This window comes from Schistocerca piceifrons, chromosome 1, assembly GCF_021461385.2.
Source record: "Schistocerca piceifrons isolate TAMUIC-IGC-003096 chromosome 1, iqSchPice1.1, whole genome shotgun sequence".
Lineage (NCBI taxonomy): Eukaryota > Metazoa > Arthropoda > Insecta > Orthoptera > Acrididae > Schistocerca > Schistocerca piceifrons.
The window spans coordinates 887,518,391-887,534,469 of record NC_060138.1 but is presented as its reverse complement, the minus strand read 5'-3'; the positions used below and the strand labels follow the sequence as shown (position 1 = coordinate 887,534,469).

The 16,079-nt window shown below is 37.2% G+C and overlaps 1 protein-coding gene across 1 annotated transcript in view; it reads right to left on the bottom strand.

Annotated features, from left to right (window-relative positions):
- Window positions 1-267: 267 nt before the first annotated feature.
- Window positions 268-16,079, bottom strand: part of LOC124716854 (CUE domain-containing protein 1) — a 216,809-nt gene continuing 200,997 nt past the window's right edge. Inside the window, exon 8 of the mRNA XM_047243416.1 lies at window positions 268-789. The gene's annotated coding sequence lies outside the window, so the exon portion shown is untranslated. The remainder of the gene's footprint in view (window positions 790-16,079) is intronic.

Genomic DNA, 16,079 nt, shown 5'->3' with positions numbered 1-16,079 from the left:
CACCCTTTCAATTTACACTTCTGCTTACAAAAACCCTAAGTATGAACCATCTACAATTGCATGACAGCATATACAAACAAAATTGACATAATTAATTACAGTTGTACTTGAAATATTACATAATTGTTTACAAAATATGTTTTAATACATTTATTCCGCCTACGTCAAAGAGCTTATTTTAAATAGATAAACTACACTTAACAAAAGCTTACTCTCATTATAGTATTTTCTTAATTTTTCAAAATTATTATGGAACAAAAAAAATTTTAAAATATACAGATTAATGGCAGTATTATATTTATAATAGCATTACAAAGTCATCACACTGTTTCATGACCACAGCTCATAATTACTGGCTTCTGTACGGCCCTTGCACTTACTTAGCATGTATTACAGGCATGTGGCTTTCACCCATGCTGATTTTTAGTTTGTGTCTTATTCCTGCGTTGTGATATAATAGTTTGAAACTTTAATTCTACAGATGCAAAATTGCTTCTGGGAAGTACAGTTTTTGTGAATAATAGGCTATTACAATTTATTTATACCATGTTTCAGACGTTTCTTAATTTGGTTATATTTCAGCTGATGATACTGACTTTTCTTCTTGAGTTTACAAGAAATAACTTATATGGTCAGTCTTCTTTGGTGTTGAGAGGATGCCTCAGGCAGCTGCTTGGTGACTGATGAATGTCACATGGACTTGTTGTAGCTAACATTCGTCTTCATTAATCATGACCCCATGGGCAGCTAGTCTGCCCAGGGCTTGTTGTGAGTAAGTCTCATACTTTCCTGCAGACCATGAGAATATAAGGAAGTCATCTATGTAGGTATAACAAAATGAGGAACTGAAAGAAACGTTGTCAATAAAATGTTGCCATGTTTAAGCAGCATTTTTTAATCCATAAGGCATATACAAGAACTCAGAGAGTGTGAAAAGTGTAGTGGCTGCTGTCTTCCATATGTCCTCGTCCACTACGGGAATCTGGGGGGTATGCTGCTTTACAGTCAATAATGCTGAATACTTTGGCACTCGCTAACATTTGAGCAAAGTCCTGTAAGTTAGGCACTGGATAACTGTCCATAGTAGATCAGTCACTGATCCACCAGTAGTGGCCACACAGGCTCTACAATTTGCCTTTTTTTTAAAATGAGCTTTATGGCGGTCATCCAGGGACTGTACGATGGGCATTAATTTGTCCACAGTGGCCTTCGCACTCTAAGTTTGTGAGAAGGGAGGTGTTGAGGTCTACACGAGACAGGTGGGCCAGGTGTAGTGTTTATACAATGAACAGTATGATCACGAACAGCACAAACAGCCTGATGCTGTTGTGGTCTACGGTCCATAACACGGTTATCGATCAGAAGCAGGTTTATATCATGTAACTGTGTATCTGCAATTATGGAGTGCATATTCTTTGTTAGTTAAAGTCCTTTATTTGTGACAGGGAATTACAGTTTTATAATTTATATATGGAAAAATCAAAATGAATTGTTAAAAGTATAAATTATTATAATATGTGTATGATTATAAAAAAGACAATGTTTGCTGAAAGATGGTTCATGCTTAGGGCACTTGTATTTGTAATACATAAAAGACGTAGGGAAGTCTCTCCGCAATGGAAGCGGCATGGCGCAATGTAAAAGGTGGTTTTGGCAGTCAAACTGGGCGGCTCCTTGGTACGAATGGTAAGCAGTCTGGGGCTAGCCATAGCACTGAATACTTCAACAGTGCTAAGAGAGGCAATTGGAAGCTGCTTTGCAAAGGATTTTTGCCTCAGATGTGGATCTGGCTATTATTTGGTATTCTTGGCAAAAAGGAGTGCCTCTAATATGTTGAAAAGCCAATGCCAAGAGGAAATTTTATAGAGCATTTGAACATCAAGAGCTGTGAGTACAGTTACCCGCCATGTTGCTTGCTACCAAAACTTCGCCACTGCTTTACTAACTTCATACATCCAGCTATGTATATGAGCATGGACCAGTTAATTTGTCTGTGTGGTGTTAATAATAATCCAAATGCTAAAAAACTGAAGAAGCCCTCAGACATAGGTGATTGACCAGTAAATAACATATCGTGGAGCGCTATATGAGTGAGCTAGGTAGATTGTGTCGAACTTTCTGCTGCCACCGTCATAAGGCATGGGACAGGTGTATTGCATACTTTGAAATTGTAATGAATACCCTCCACCATGAAACTACAGGATATACGCCCAAGAAAATTCTACTTAATCATAAGAGCAAAAGTATAGTTGAAGAAAACTTACAATTTCCACCCTACGTAGAACTGGATCTGAGAGAGAAAAAAGATGTAGTAAGAAAAAGAATGAAAGAAAATGCGTAAACAATATCTAAAAGGCATGATAAGGGCCTTAAAGTGACCAAATTCGAAATTGGGGACTTTGTTCTCACAAAAACTCACGAAAAATCTAGTGAAATAAACCAATACATTTCTAAATTCAAATATATTTATAATGGTCCCTTGGAAGTGCAAGGAACTCTGCACACTAACGCCTATTATCTTGTTTATCCTAAGTCAAAGAAGCCATTAGGTGTTCGTAACATTTTAGATTTAAAACCTTATGTCCACAGAAATGGGTAAAAGGGGCAAAATGAAAAAGTGTATATGTACTTAATCATTATAGTATTTTACTCTATACATTCTTGTTCATGATGTTGTGTTGTCAGGTGTTGTTATGTTGGAAAAACTGTTTTGTTATGAGACTACTGATAGATGTCTATAAGTTTCAGATTTGGTATAACATAATTAGATACACAAATTACATGTAAACTCCAGGCTATGACATACATAAGGGCTGCATTGATTGAATATTGCAGCATCATCAGGAGTACTGCCAAATATGTTTATAGGCAGAACAATATCCGGGGAAAACAGACTCAAAAGGGCAAGGTTTGCTGGACATGTAGTTAGGATGAGTATGGACAGAATGACAAAGAGAGTGTGGGAAACAACAGGGAGGACAAGGGGAAAGACAGGAACCGAGTGGGTTGTTGAACTTCAGAAGGACTGGTTGGAATTGGGGATCAAGGTCGAAGGAAAGGAAAATTGGAGGAACAAATATACACTGACCAATATGTCAGAGATCAATGACAGAGAAGAATACAGGGAAAGATTAGAGTGTCACCAGTGGAGTCGACAGGAGAAACGGAAACTGAAGAGCTCAGAAGAAGAGTGGGAGAGAAGAAGAGAAAGAATGAGCAGGTTCTCGGAGAAGAAGAGGAAAATGCAGTCCACGAAGGGACTACCCATGGTCCTACAGAGGCCGTAACACAAGAAGAAGAAGTATTGTATTTCTTAATGAACTGCATGAATATTTAAAGCAGACAAAATATAGCTTCCTCATGGTCATACAGTGACAAACAGGTACAGACTAACCATGTGCAATGAAAGCTGTATGTGTAAGCAATATTCAAATTCCTATATATATTCTTTTTACAAGATGGACTCATGTGTAGAATAGTATATATTTTCTGAATGTAACAGAAATTCCTGTTTTTTTTATGTTTGTTTTAATACTTGATGAAACAGTTTTTATACGAACAGTCATGTGAAGTGTTGTTTGTTGTGTAATGTACAGCAGTCCTGCTAATCCAAACTCTGGTAATCCAAACATTCAGTTAATCCGAACATGAAAAATGTTAGTCTAGTATAGAAAACTGTGCCGGTAAACTGCTGTACATACATGTTGTTGTTGTTGTTGTTGTTGTTGTTGTCTTCAGTCCTGAGACTGGTTTGATGCAGCTCTCCATTCTACTCTATCCTGTGCAAGCCTCTTCATCTCCCAGTACTTACTGCAACCTACATCCTTCTGAATCTGCTTAGTGTATTCATCTCTTGGTCTCCCTCTATGATTTTTACCCTCCACACTGCCCTCCAATGCTAAATTTGTGATCCCTTGATGCCTCAGAACATGTCCTACCAAACGGTCTCTTCTTCTTGTCAAGTTGTGCCACAAACTGCTCTTCTCCCCAATTCTATTCAATACCTCCTCATTAGTTATGTGGTCTACCCATCTAATCTTCAGCATTCTTCTGTAGCACCACATTTCAAAAGCTTCTATTCTCTTTTTGTCCAAACCATTTATTGTCCATGTTTCACTTCCATATATGGCTACACTCCATACAAATACTTTCAGAAACGACTTCCTGACACTTAAATCTATACTCGATGTTAACAAATTTCTCTTCTTCACAAACGCTTTCTTTGCCATTGCCAGTCTACATTTTATATTCTCTCTACTTCGACCATCCTCAGTTACTTTGCTCTCCAAATAGCAAAACTATTTTACTACTTTAAGTGTCTCATTTCCTAATCTAATACCCTCAGCATCACCCGACTTAATTCGACTACATTCCATTATCCTCATTTTGTTTTTGTTGATGTTCATCTTATATCCTCCTTTCAAGACACTGTCCATTCCGTTCAACTGCTCTTCCAAGTCCTTTGCTGTCTCTGACAGAATTACAATGTCATTGGCAAACCTCAACATTTTTACTTCTTCTCCATGGACTTTTATACCTACTCCAAATTTTTCTTTTGTTTCCTTTACTGCTTGCTCAATATACAGATTGAATAACAGTGGGGACAGGCTACAACCCTGTCTCACTCCCTTCCCAACCACTGCTTCCCTTTCATGCCCCTCGACTTTTATAACTGCCTTCTGGTTTCTGTACAAATTGTAAATAACTTATCGCTCCCTGTATTTTACCCCTGCCACCTTTAGAATTTGAAAGAGAGTATTCCAGTCAACATTGTCAAAAGCTTTCTCTAAGTCTACAAATGCTAGAAATGTAGGTTTGCCTTTCCTTAATCTATTTTCTAAGATAAGTCGTAGGGTCAGTATTGCCTCACATGTTCCAACATTTCTGTGGAATCCAAACTGATCCTCACCGAGGTCGGCTTCTACCAGTTTTTCCATTTGTCTGTAAAGAATTTGCGTTAGTATTTTGCAGCTGTGACTTATTAAACTGATAGTTCAGTAATTTTCACATCTGTCAACACCTGCTTTCTTTGGGATGGGAATTATTATATTCTTCTTGAAGTCTGAGGGTATTTCACCTGTCTCATATATCTTGCTCACCAGATGCTAGAGTTTTGTCAGGACTGGCTCTCCCAAGGCCGTCAGTAGTTCCAATGGAATGTTGTCTACTCCCGGGGCCTTGTTTCGACTCAGGTCCTTCAGTGCTCTGTCAAACTCTTCACACAGCATCATATCTCCCATTTCATCTTCATCTACATCCTCTTCCATTTCCATAATGTTGTCCTCAAGTACATCGCTCTTGTATAGACCCTCTATATACTCCTTCCACCTTTCTGCTTTCCCTTCTTTGTTTAGAACTGGGTTTCCATCTGAGCTCTTGATATTCATACAAGTCATTCTCTTATCTCCAAAGGTCTCTTTAATTTTCCTGTAGGCAGTATCTATCTTACCCCTAGTGAGATAAGCCTCTACATCATTACATTTGTCCTCTAGCCGTCCCTGCTTAGCCATTTTGTACTTCCTGTCGATCTCATGTTTGAGACATTCGTATTCCTTTTTGCCTGCTTCATATACCGCATTTTTATATTTTCTTCTTTCATCAATTAAATTCAATATGTCTTCTGTTACCCAAGGATTTCTACTAGCCCTCGTCTTTTTTCCTACTTGATCCTCTGCTGCCTTCACTACTTTATTCCTCAGAGCTACCGATTCTCCTTCTACTGTATTTCTTTCCCCCATTCCTGTCAATTGTTCCCTTATGCTCTCCCTGAGACTCTGTACAACCTCTGGTTTAGTCAGTTTATCCAGGTCCCATCTCCTTAAATTCCCACCTTTTTGCAGTTTCTTCAGTTTTAATCTACAGTTCATAACCAATAGATTGTGGTTAGAGTCCACATCTGCCCCTGGAAATGTCTTACAATTTAAAACCTGGTTCCTAAATCTCTGTCTTACCATTATATAATCTATCTGATACCTTCTAGTATCTCCAGGATTGTTCCATGTATACAACCTTCTTTTATGATTCTTGAACCAAGTGTTAGCTATGATTAAGTTATGCTCTGTGCAAAATTCTACCAGACAGTTTCCTCTTTCATTTCTCTCCCCCAATCCATATTCACCCACTATGTTTCCTTCTCTCCCTTTTCCTACTCTCAAATTCCAGTCACCCATGACTATTAAATTTTCGTCTCCCTTCACTACCTGAATAATTTCTTTTATCTCATTATACATTTCATCAATTTCATTATCATCTGCAGAGCTAGTCGGCATAGAAACTTGTACTACTGTAGTAGGCATGGGCTTCGTGTCTGTCTTGGCCACAATAAAGCGTTCACTATGCTGTTGGTAGTAGCTTACCCGCACTCCTATTTTTTTATTCATTATTAAACCTACTCCTGCATTACCCCTATTTGATTTTGTATTTATAACCCTGTATTCACCTGACCAAAAGTCTTGTTCCTCCTGCCACCGAACTTCACTAATTCCCACTATATCTAACTTCAACCTATCCATTTCCCTTTTTAAATTTTCTAACCTACCTGCCCAATTAGAAGACATTCTGTTACATGACGCATAGTTGCGCCATCATCTCATAAACACCAAATCAGCAATTGTAGCAGTGGGCTGTTGCTCCAAATAACTTAGTGTGAGGTCAAGGGCTTCTGCTGTGCCACCATGTATATAACTTGGGAAGAATAAATTTCTCACTTGGAACATTAGGGGAATCGCTCTTAAGGAAGTCGAATTAGCTAAACATTTGAAAGAAAACTAAATGGATTTTACAGCAGTTACAGAAACAAAGAAGAAAACATCTGGAATTAAATACATAGTCAACTGTGCTACAATCTACAGAGGAGTAAAGAGAAAGTGAAGGAGTTGCCATTTGCATTCACAGAAAACAAGAATCTAAAATACTGGACTATGAATATATAATGAATGCATTGTACTAGTAGGAATTAAATATCCAAGAGAAATCCTAAGAATAATAGCAACTTACGCCTCAGAAGAAGGAAAAACTGACAAGTGCAAGGCCTTTTACAAACAGTTACAAGGGATCTTAAACAGATACAATAAAAGTCAGATTTTACTTATGGCAGACCTCGATACTAGAATTGGAAATATACCAATTCCAAAAATAGTTCGTTCATTTGAAGAAAACATATGTAATGAAAATGGAAGAATGCTCAGAGATTGTGCTACCTTAAATCATTTAAAAATTACCAATAGTTTCTTTAGGAAGAAAGACATACAAATTTACTGGGTCAGAAAGAGGATATAGATGTATTACAGATTATATAATAATAAATTAGGGATTTTCTGGGCAGGTTAGAGATACCAGAGTTTATCAAGGTGTGGATATTGGATCAGATCACTTCCTACTGGTGTCAATTATTGACATCTATGCAAAAGAGAGAAACCAAAGAAACCAGTTAAGGATCAAAAGCAATAACAAGTTCTTAAAGTTTAACTTTAGAAGATAGCAGTATAAGAGATGACAAAAACATTATCTAATTTAGGGACAGTAGGAGAGAGGTGGAAAAACTTAAAAACAACTGTATCAGACATAGCCAACGATGTTCTGGGGAAGGAAAGGCAGTACAGGATATGTAGAGGAATAAGGATTTGGATGCCAGGGGTGGAAACAGCAAAGAAAAATGAGAAGCTTTCAAGCACTATATAAATAATCCCATCAATGAAAGAGAAGAGAAATAATGTAAAATATATAACTTTGAAAGCACATGCAGAATAATGGGAATGCTTTATTAGCAATACAGAGCATGATTTACATGGCAGACAAACCATTGCTTATGAAGTGATGAAATCACTCAACAGACAAGAAAATGATCATATAAATGTAAATAATATAGCAGAGAATGAATTAATAAGTCATTACAAAAATTGTGGTATGATGATACTTGAATTCAGACATTACCTGAACTGAATAACATGAAAGACCTGGATGATACTGACATGAGAGAACTGACGGAAGTCCTAAAAGCTATAAAAAATAGGAAAGTCACTGGTTTAGATGGTATTCATATGAGACTGTTGAAATATGGAGGGTTATTTTTACATTGAAGACTTCTTCACATATTTAATCAATGTTGGAGAAATAAGAAGGCACCAAAAGACTGGCTGAGAGTCAAAGTAATGTCTGTCTTTAAAAAGAGTGATAAAAATAAATGTAGTAACTACTGAGGAATAAGCTTCCTGGATTCAGCCTATAAATTATATACCAAAATCGTGAATGCAAGAATTAAAAATATCATGGGAATGCCAATATCTGAAGAACAATTAGGGTTTAGAAAAAACTATGATAATTTTTTTTACATTGCAACAATTTATAGAAAAGTGATAAGAGTTCTATAGAGAGACCAATCTTGCTTTTGTGAAAGCATTGAATAATGTGAATAAAGAAATGCTATGGAGTACCATGGCTGAATGAGGTTGTCCATTTCATCTCATAAATGCAATGCATATGACCTAACTCTAACTACAGAGAATGAAGATAACCTTCACATGCGAGCCTATAAGTTGCAGCAGATAGCCTCAGGTTACAACCTAACATTGTTGGCAAATAAAACAAAAGTGAAGACATTTCAGGACAGACTGCCAGTAAGATGTAAAACAGTCTTGAATAATGAACTCTTGGAGCAAGTAAAACATTTTAAGTATTTAGGGCGTGACATCACTTAAAAAATATTAAATAGATTAAATAGATAGAAATATTAAATAGATTTACTTCTATATGTAGAATAACCATAAAAAATTTGCAGAATAAAGTCAGGGAAGAAACTCAGCCACAGTTTTATAAAATAACACCAGTACCAACCCTTACATATGGGAATGAAGCATGGGCAACAACAAGACATCAAGAAAGTAAAATATAGGCTCAAGAAATGAGATTTGAAAATGGAAGGAAATGTGAACCATATTGGTTGAGGAGGATTCCTGGTAAAGGCCGTCAGTTACAAATGCACTGGAAGAAGTGAAGGAAGACCATACAGGAACTGCAGTACCATTAGGGGCAGCTCACCTACTATGTGAAGTAAAGAAGAAGAAGAAGAAGAAGAAGAAGAATGAATGAAAACAAAGACCTCCATCTGCTACTGGGTGGTAATGAGTTAAAGTGGGTACATGTGTCATGAAGAACCTGCTTTGGCATCACAAGCATGAATACTAGTAAATACAAATTACTGCTGGGAAACTGCCACTTCAGTGAGTATCTTTGCTGATGGATTATGTGCATTAAGCATGTGATAATATTTTGTTAGTGCATAAGTTCGTAGTGTTTTTGTTTTGCATGGTGGTATTCCAGTTAATATGGGTTTATTTATTGACTGGAATGTTATTTGTAGTTCACTGTTGCTATTTGAATTTACATATTGGCATTTGTAGATAATGAGTGGAGCTGTAGATGCCAGAAAATGGAGTCTCAAGTGGAGAAATCGAAACATTTCAAACGTATTATTCTGTGTGAGTTCAGTAGAGTGGTGACAGCAGCACAGGCAGCCAGAAACATTTGCACCATGTATGGGAATAATGCCACTGAACAGAGCATGGCAAGAAAATGATTCATTTTAAGGAGGATCGTTTTGATGTTAGTAACTCTCCACATTTAGGAAGATCTTTGTTTAAATGCACTAATCCACAATGATTCACATCAGGGTACTGAAGAATTGGGAAATGTGATGAAGTGTGATCATTCCGTCATCATATGACATTTACATGCAATGGGGAAGGTTCAAATATTGGATGTATAGGTTCCACGTGCTCTAAGCCACACGAACAGTACTGACCATTCCTATCCTGGTAATGAGAAATGGTGTCTTTATGATAAAATAAGGAAAAGAAAAGCATGGTTGAGGCCAAACAAAGCAGCAACTCCCTAGACGAAGATCTGCATGCATCCACAAAAGACAATGTTATGCATCTGGTATAACAGTGACATTGTGGAAAACTACAAATTTCTTCCCAGAACCATCACTGCTGACTTGTACTGTCAACAACTGGGATGTCTCACAGATGCATTCCAACAACGACAACTGGGAAGACTGTGTGAAGTGACACAACCCCTCGATAACACTTGCCAATATTCTGCTGGACTGACAAAAAACACTATGAGGAGCTGGTTTAGGGAGTCATTTCACACCTACCTTATTCACCTGGTCTTACAGTTTCAGATTTTTACCATTTCTGTTCCCTATCAAACGACCTTCAAGGAACTTCCTTTCTGGATGAAAATGTGCTCCTAATGTGGCTCGCTGAGTTCTTTGCCTCAAAACCACGTGATTTCTACAGTTGCAAAATTGAAAAGTTACCCCTGTATTGGCAGAATGTTGTAAATAGTGAAGGAGAATATACACATCAAAAAAAAGAATTCATCACCTCAGTTCTGTGAGTTCTGGAACCTGTACACAAAATTGGAATAGAGATCAACATAAGCATCATTTCTGCCCTTTTTATGGCACATGAAAACCACACATTGCATATTGTACCACCATACAGCGAGACCTTCAGAGGTGCTGGTACAGATTGCTGTACACACCAGTACCAAAAGAAGAAATTATTAAATTGCTTCAAAGTGACATTGAAGCGCTGAAGGCAGAAATTTTAGCGACGATTACAGAGGTGTCTTAATCCACGTGGGCACAAACTCCATCCACAGAAACAGTGAGGAAGAAATCATGAATGAAACACGGAATCTGATTAGATCGGCGAAAACTGTATACCCAACATCCAGGCTGGTAATTAGTGGAATCATTCATCGAAGATCGGTAAGTGATACTTACATCAACAGGATAAATACCGGCATTAGGGAACAGTGCAACAGACTCGGTGCAGTATTCATTGACCCAAACAAATTCTTAAACTGTAAGTGTCTGGGAAAAGACGGCCTGCACTTGAATAGATTAGGCTCTGTGAACCTTAGTAAAATGTTCATAGACATGTGTAAAGTCCTAAGAAGCAAGGGAAACTAGTTCATTGTAATAGGGGTGACAAAGAAAAAATTCAAACTGAAAATAAAAAGTTTAGGTACCAAACAAAGGATGCACGTGAAATAACTAAAAGCAAAAATGATCTATTGATGCACTTGAATATAAATGGCTTAGGGACAGAACTACCAAATCGTAAATTCTCAAAAATCGACGAACTAAAAATTCTGCTTTCAGAATCCGTAAATATTAAAATAATCTGCCTAAATGAACACTGGTTAACAGAAGATAGTATAAAAGTACTAAATAGTATTAATAATTTTAAGGTAGCTGCTAGCTTTTGTAGAATAAGCAAATCTTGTGGAGGCTCCTGCATTCTTGTCAATTCTTCCATAAGTTATACAGTAAGAGATAGTTTTAATTATTTAAATGAAGAGAGCGTGTTTGAAAGTAGCTCTGTAGAGCTGAGTGATCTGAATACATTGGTTATAGCAATCTACAGAATTCCTGGATGTGCGGTAACAAAAGTGTTTTTAACCAAATTCGAATGCCTCCTGGAAAAACTCCAGAAAGAAAGTAAGAAAAAAGTTGTTATAGCAGCAGACTTCAACTTAAATGTTTTAGTTGAAAGCAACGATTCCACAAATTTTCGTGACTTAATTCAGAAATCTGGTTTCAAGCTAAATTTTTCTGAAGGCACTAGGGAAAACAGCAGATCAGTGACCTGCATTGATAATATTATTACTAACTACATATTTGACAGTGGAAATAAGCACAAATACTGCTTAGACTTGGGTATTTCAGATCACTCAGCTCTGTTTATTGAGCTCCCAAAAGCAAATAACCTAAAGCCTCCAGAAGTGTGTATAAAAAGGGATCTCAGTAAAAGTAAAATGGATTTATTCCGCAGTAAATTAAGTATAATAAGCTGGCCTGTAGACTACAATAGTTCAAGCTCGATAAACTATGACAAATTCTTAAATTCTTTCTTAGAGGTATTTAATGAATCATTTCCTCATAGATATAAGCAAAAGAAGGTTAATGGTAAACTCAAATGGATTACAACAGGAATAAAGATCTCTAGTGCCAGAAAGAGAGAGCTCCACAATGAGTTAAAATCAAACAGAAATCCAGATTTTGTTATTTATGTCAAACAGTATAAAGCTGTATTTAGGAAAGTTGTAGCGGCAGCTAAAAAAATGGCAAATAATAAATTCATACGAGAACACAGAAATAAGACAAAAGCAGTGTGGTCAGTTGTTCAGTCTGAACTAGGAGCCAAAGTAAAAATTCATGAGATTTCGAAAATTAGACATGAAAATGAAATTATAGTAAACCCTGTTCAGATGTCAAGTTGTTTCAATGAATTCTTCCTAAACGTAGTAAGATCGGATGTGGATATGACATTCTATCAGGGCATCACAAATTTGGAAAACAGCCAGAACACATCTTTTAAACAATTTGAAAAAATAACCCAAAGGGATGTGGAAAAGGAAATATTGTCTCTAAAAAACAAAACCTCACATGGGTGGGATGAAATAACAACATCTGTAATCAAGAATGTGTACGATATTATTTCCCAACCACTGTCAACTATTATAAATCAATCTTGTGAACAGGGATGCTTTCCAGAGGTATTGAAATATGGTGAGATCAAACCTCTATTCAAGAAAGGATCGACAGAAGATATGGGGAATTACCGCCCTATCTCTCTCTTGCCGGTCTTCTCTAAAGTGTTTGAAAAGATTGCAGCAAAACAAATTAATAACTTTCTTACTGTAAATGATATAATTTTTAAAAACCAGTTCGGACTCCAACAGGGTAAAAGCACTGTGAATGCTATAAATGAGTTTATCCAAAAAATATGCTCCACGTTAGATAAAGGTAGAAAGGTCACAGGTATATTCTGTGATCTGACTAAAGCTTTTGATTCAGTGAACCATGCATTACTCCTCCACAAATTACAGATGTATGGAATCAGAGACACTGCTTTAAAATGGTTTAGCTCTTACCTGTCAGGTAGGAAACAAAGAGTAATTTTAACTTCAAATGGAACCAATTATTCATCAGACTGGAAAACAGTTCCCCAAGGAGTCCCACAAGGTTCGATATTGGGTCCCTATCTGTTTCTTTTTTACGTAAATGACCTACCACTTGCTATTGATGTTCATTCAGTCTTATTTGCTGATGATACATCAGTTCTAATTGAAAATGAGGCATCTGAAAATATTCCAGAAAAAGCCAAAAATACTTTAGAAAAACTTGAATCTTGGTTCTATCAAAATGGACTAAAACTAAATGTAACTAAAACCAAAATGATGCAATTTGAAGCTAAATCAGTAGAAAGGAGTGAAATAAAGATAACTTGCAATGATCAGGATATCACAGAAGCAAACCACGTGAAGTTCTTAGGCCTAAATCTTGACAAAAATTTAAATTGGAAGGTACACATAGATTACTTAGCAAATAAACTGAACAACTTAGCATTTGCAATGTGTATTTTGTCAGGTGCCACAAACATGGATACCAGAAAGATAGTTTATCACTGCTACTTTGAGTCAGTTATTCGTTATGGCATAATCTTCTGGGGAAATTCAACAAATGTCACTAGGCTCCTAGTATTACAAAAGAAAGTAATTATAAACATGTGTGTTGCAAAAAAATGGGAATCCTGTCGACCACTGTTAAAAAATTTAAAAGTACTATCTATCCCCTCACTTTACATATATGAGATGATGGTGTTCCTATATAGAAATCAACATACACTAGACAATTTCCATTTTGACCACAACTACAGCACTCGCCACAGAGATAACTTCAAACTTCCAACACATCGTTTAAAACTTTATGCCCAAACGCCAGAGTATATGGGGTTAAAAATTTTCAATAAAATAAAAGGCAGTAATATATTTAAAATGGAGATTGGTTCATTGAAAAGCTTGCTCTTTACTCTCCTGGTGGAAAAGTGTTATTATTCTGTCGATGAATTCATTGAGGACAGCTTCACAATCTGAACACAGGGATTGTAATACATTTATTATTTTATGTACATGTGTAGCTGTAACTTAGAAATGTAAAATATGATGTAAACTTTTGTATTTCTCTTAAAAAAAGTGAAAAAAGTTTCTTTTGTAAACCTTGACATGTCTCCTGTACATCAAATCAAATGATTTGAAAATTGTATGTAATGAGATGAATAAACCACATAACACATAACATAACATAACCTCTGATACCCAGTGGCACATCCTCTTGCACTTATGCATGCCTGTATTAATCGTGGCACACTATCCACAAGTTCATCAAGGCACTGTTGGTGGGTCATATCAAGTTGTCATCCATGAAGATGAATGCCTTGACAATATGCTGCCGATGTGGTTGCACTCTCAGTCGGAGAATGGCATTCACATATCATACAGCTGTTACGATACCTTCCATGACTACCAGCGGTGTATGCAGGGCCCACATAATGCCATCTCAAAACAGCAGGGAACTTCCACCTTGCTGCACTCACTGGACAGTGTGTCTAAGGCATTCAGCCTGACCAGATTGCCTCCAAATACGCCTCAGATGATTGTCTGGTTGAAGGCATATGTGACACTCACTGGTGGAGAGAATATAATGCCAATCCTGAGTGGTCCATCTGGCACGTTGTTTGGCCCATCTGTACCATGCTGCAAGGTGTCGTGGTTGCAAAGATGGACCTCACCATGGATGTTGGGAGTGTAGTTGCGCTCCATGCAACCTATTGTGCACAGTTTGAGTCATAACACGATGTCCTGTAGCTCCACAAAAAGCCTTACTCAACATGGTGGTGTTGCTGTCAGGGTTCCTCTGAGCCATAATCCATAGGTAGCAGTCACCCACTGCAGTAATAGCTCTTGGGCGACCTCAGCGAGGCATGTCATCGACAGTTTCTGTCTCTCTGTTTCTCCTACATGTCCAAACAACATCACTTTGGTTCACTCCCAGATGCCTGGACACTTCCCTTGTTGAGAGCCCTTCCTGGCACAAAGTAACAATGTGGACGCTATCAAACCACGGTACTGACCATCTAGGCCTGGTTGAACTACAGACAACACGAGCTGTGTACCTCCTTCCTGGTGGAATGACTGGAACTGATTGGCCGTCAGACTCCCTCCGTCTAATAGGCGCTGCTCGTGCATGGTTGTTTACATCTGTGGCTGGGGTTAATGACATCTCTGAACAGTCAAAGGGACTGTTTCTGTGATACAATAACCACAGTCAACATCTATCTTCAGAACTTCTGGGAACTGGGGTGATGAAAAACTTTTTTTTGATGTGTGTATTATTGATGATCAATGTCTCTGTTATGTGTATCTGTTGTGTTGATTAAACTTATGGGAAAAGCTATGAACTTATGCAACAAACTAATATATAAGTTGTTGTTATTGTGATTGGGTAACTGCAAAGACACTGTGAGAATGGGCTTGTTGGTTTTATGTACAGTGCTCAACTGACATTATCTCTAATATTTGGTGTGAGTCATGAAATGATGGATAGTGAACTGCTTAAGCTATCAGATAAAATCTGCTTACCATTGTCAAATAATTTGTACTGCAGGCTGCTTTACCCAGACTCTCATGATTCCAGTTTATGTTAGGTTAAAATGTTTTTCAGAATGTTAAGAACTTCTGCGTCGAGTTAAAATTTTTTTTTGAATTGTCATACTGTATTTATTGCTGTTGCATATTGTTGACATTTGTTGTACAGCTGTTTCAAGAGTTGCTGCCATTTGATGCTGGATAGCAATCACATGAGCTGTACCTGATAGCACCCCAAGGATCATAGATGAACCAAACATATCAAACCCTCGGCTATGGTTTCAAGATGACACTCCACTTACTCCATATACAAATGATGTGACCTACTATTTATGCTGCTACACATTGAAAAATCCAAAATGAAAGACCAAAAAGAGTTATGGTTGTTAACATATCATTATTAAAAGACTGTGAAATCCTCCAGTCGATAGACACATCTAAAGTAGTCAGAAATATTCAAGACGGGTGCTGTATACAGATCTCTATTGCATGTTCCATTTATCAAAAGAAAAATCAAGCAAAATGATCAAATGTCTCATGAAGCTGAAGGTTCCTCTTGCAATTTTCACTGGTTTTCC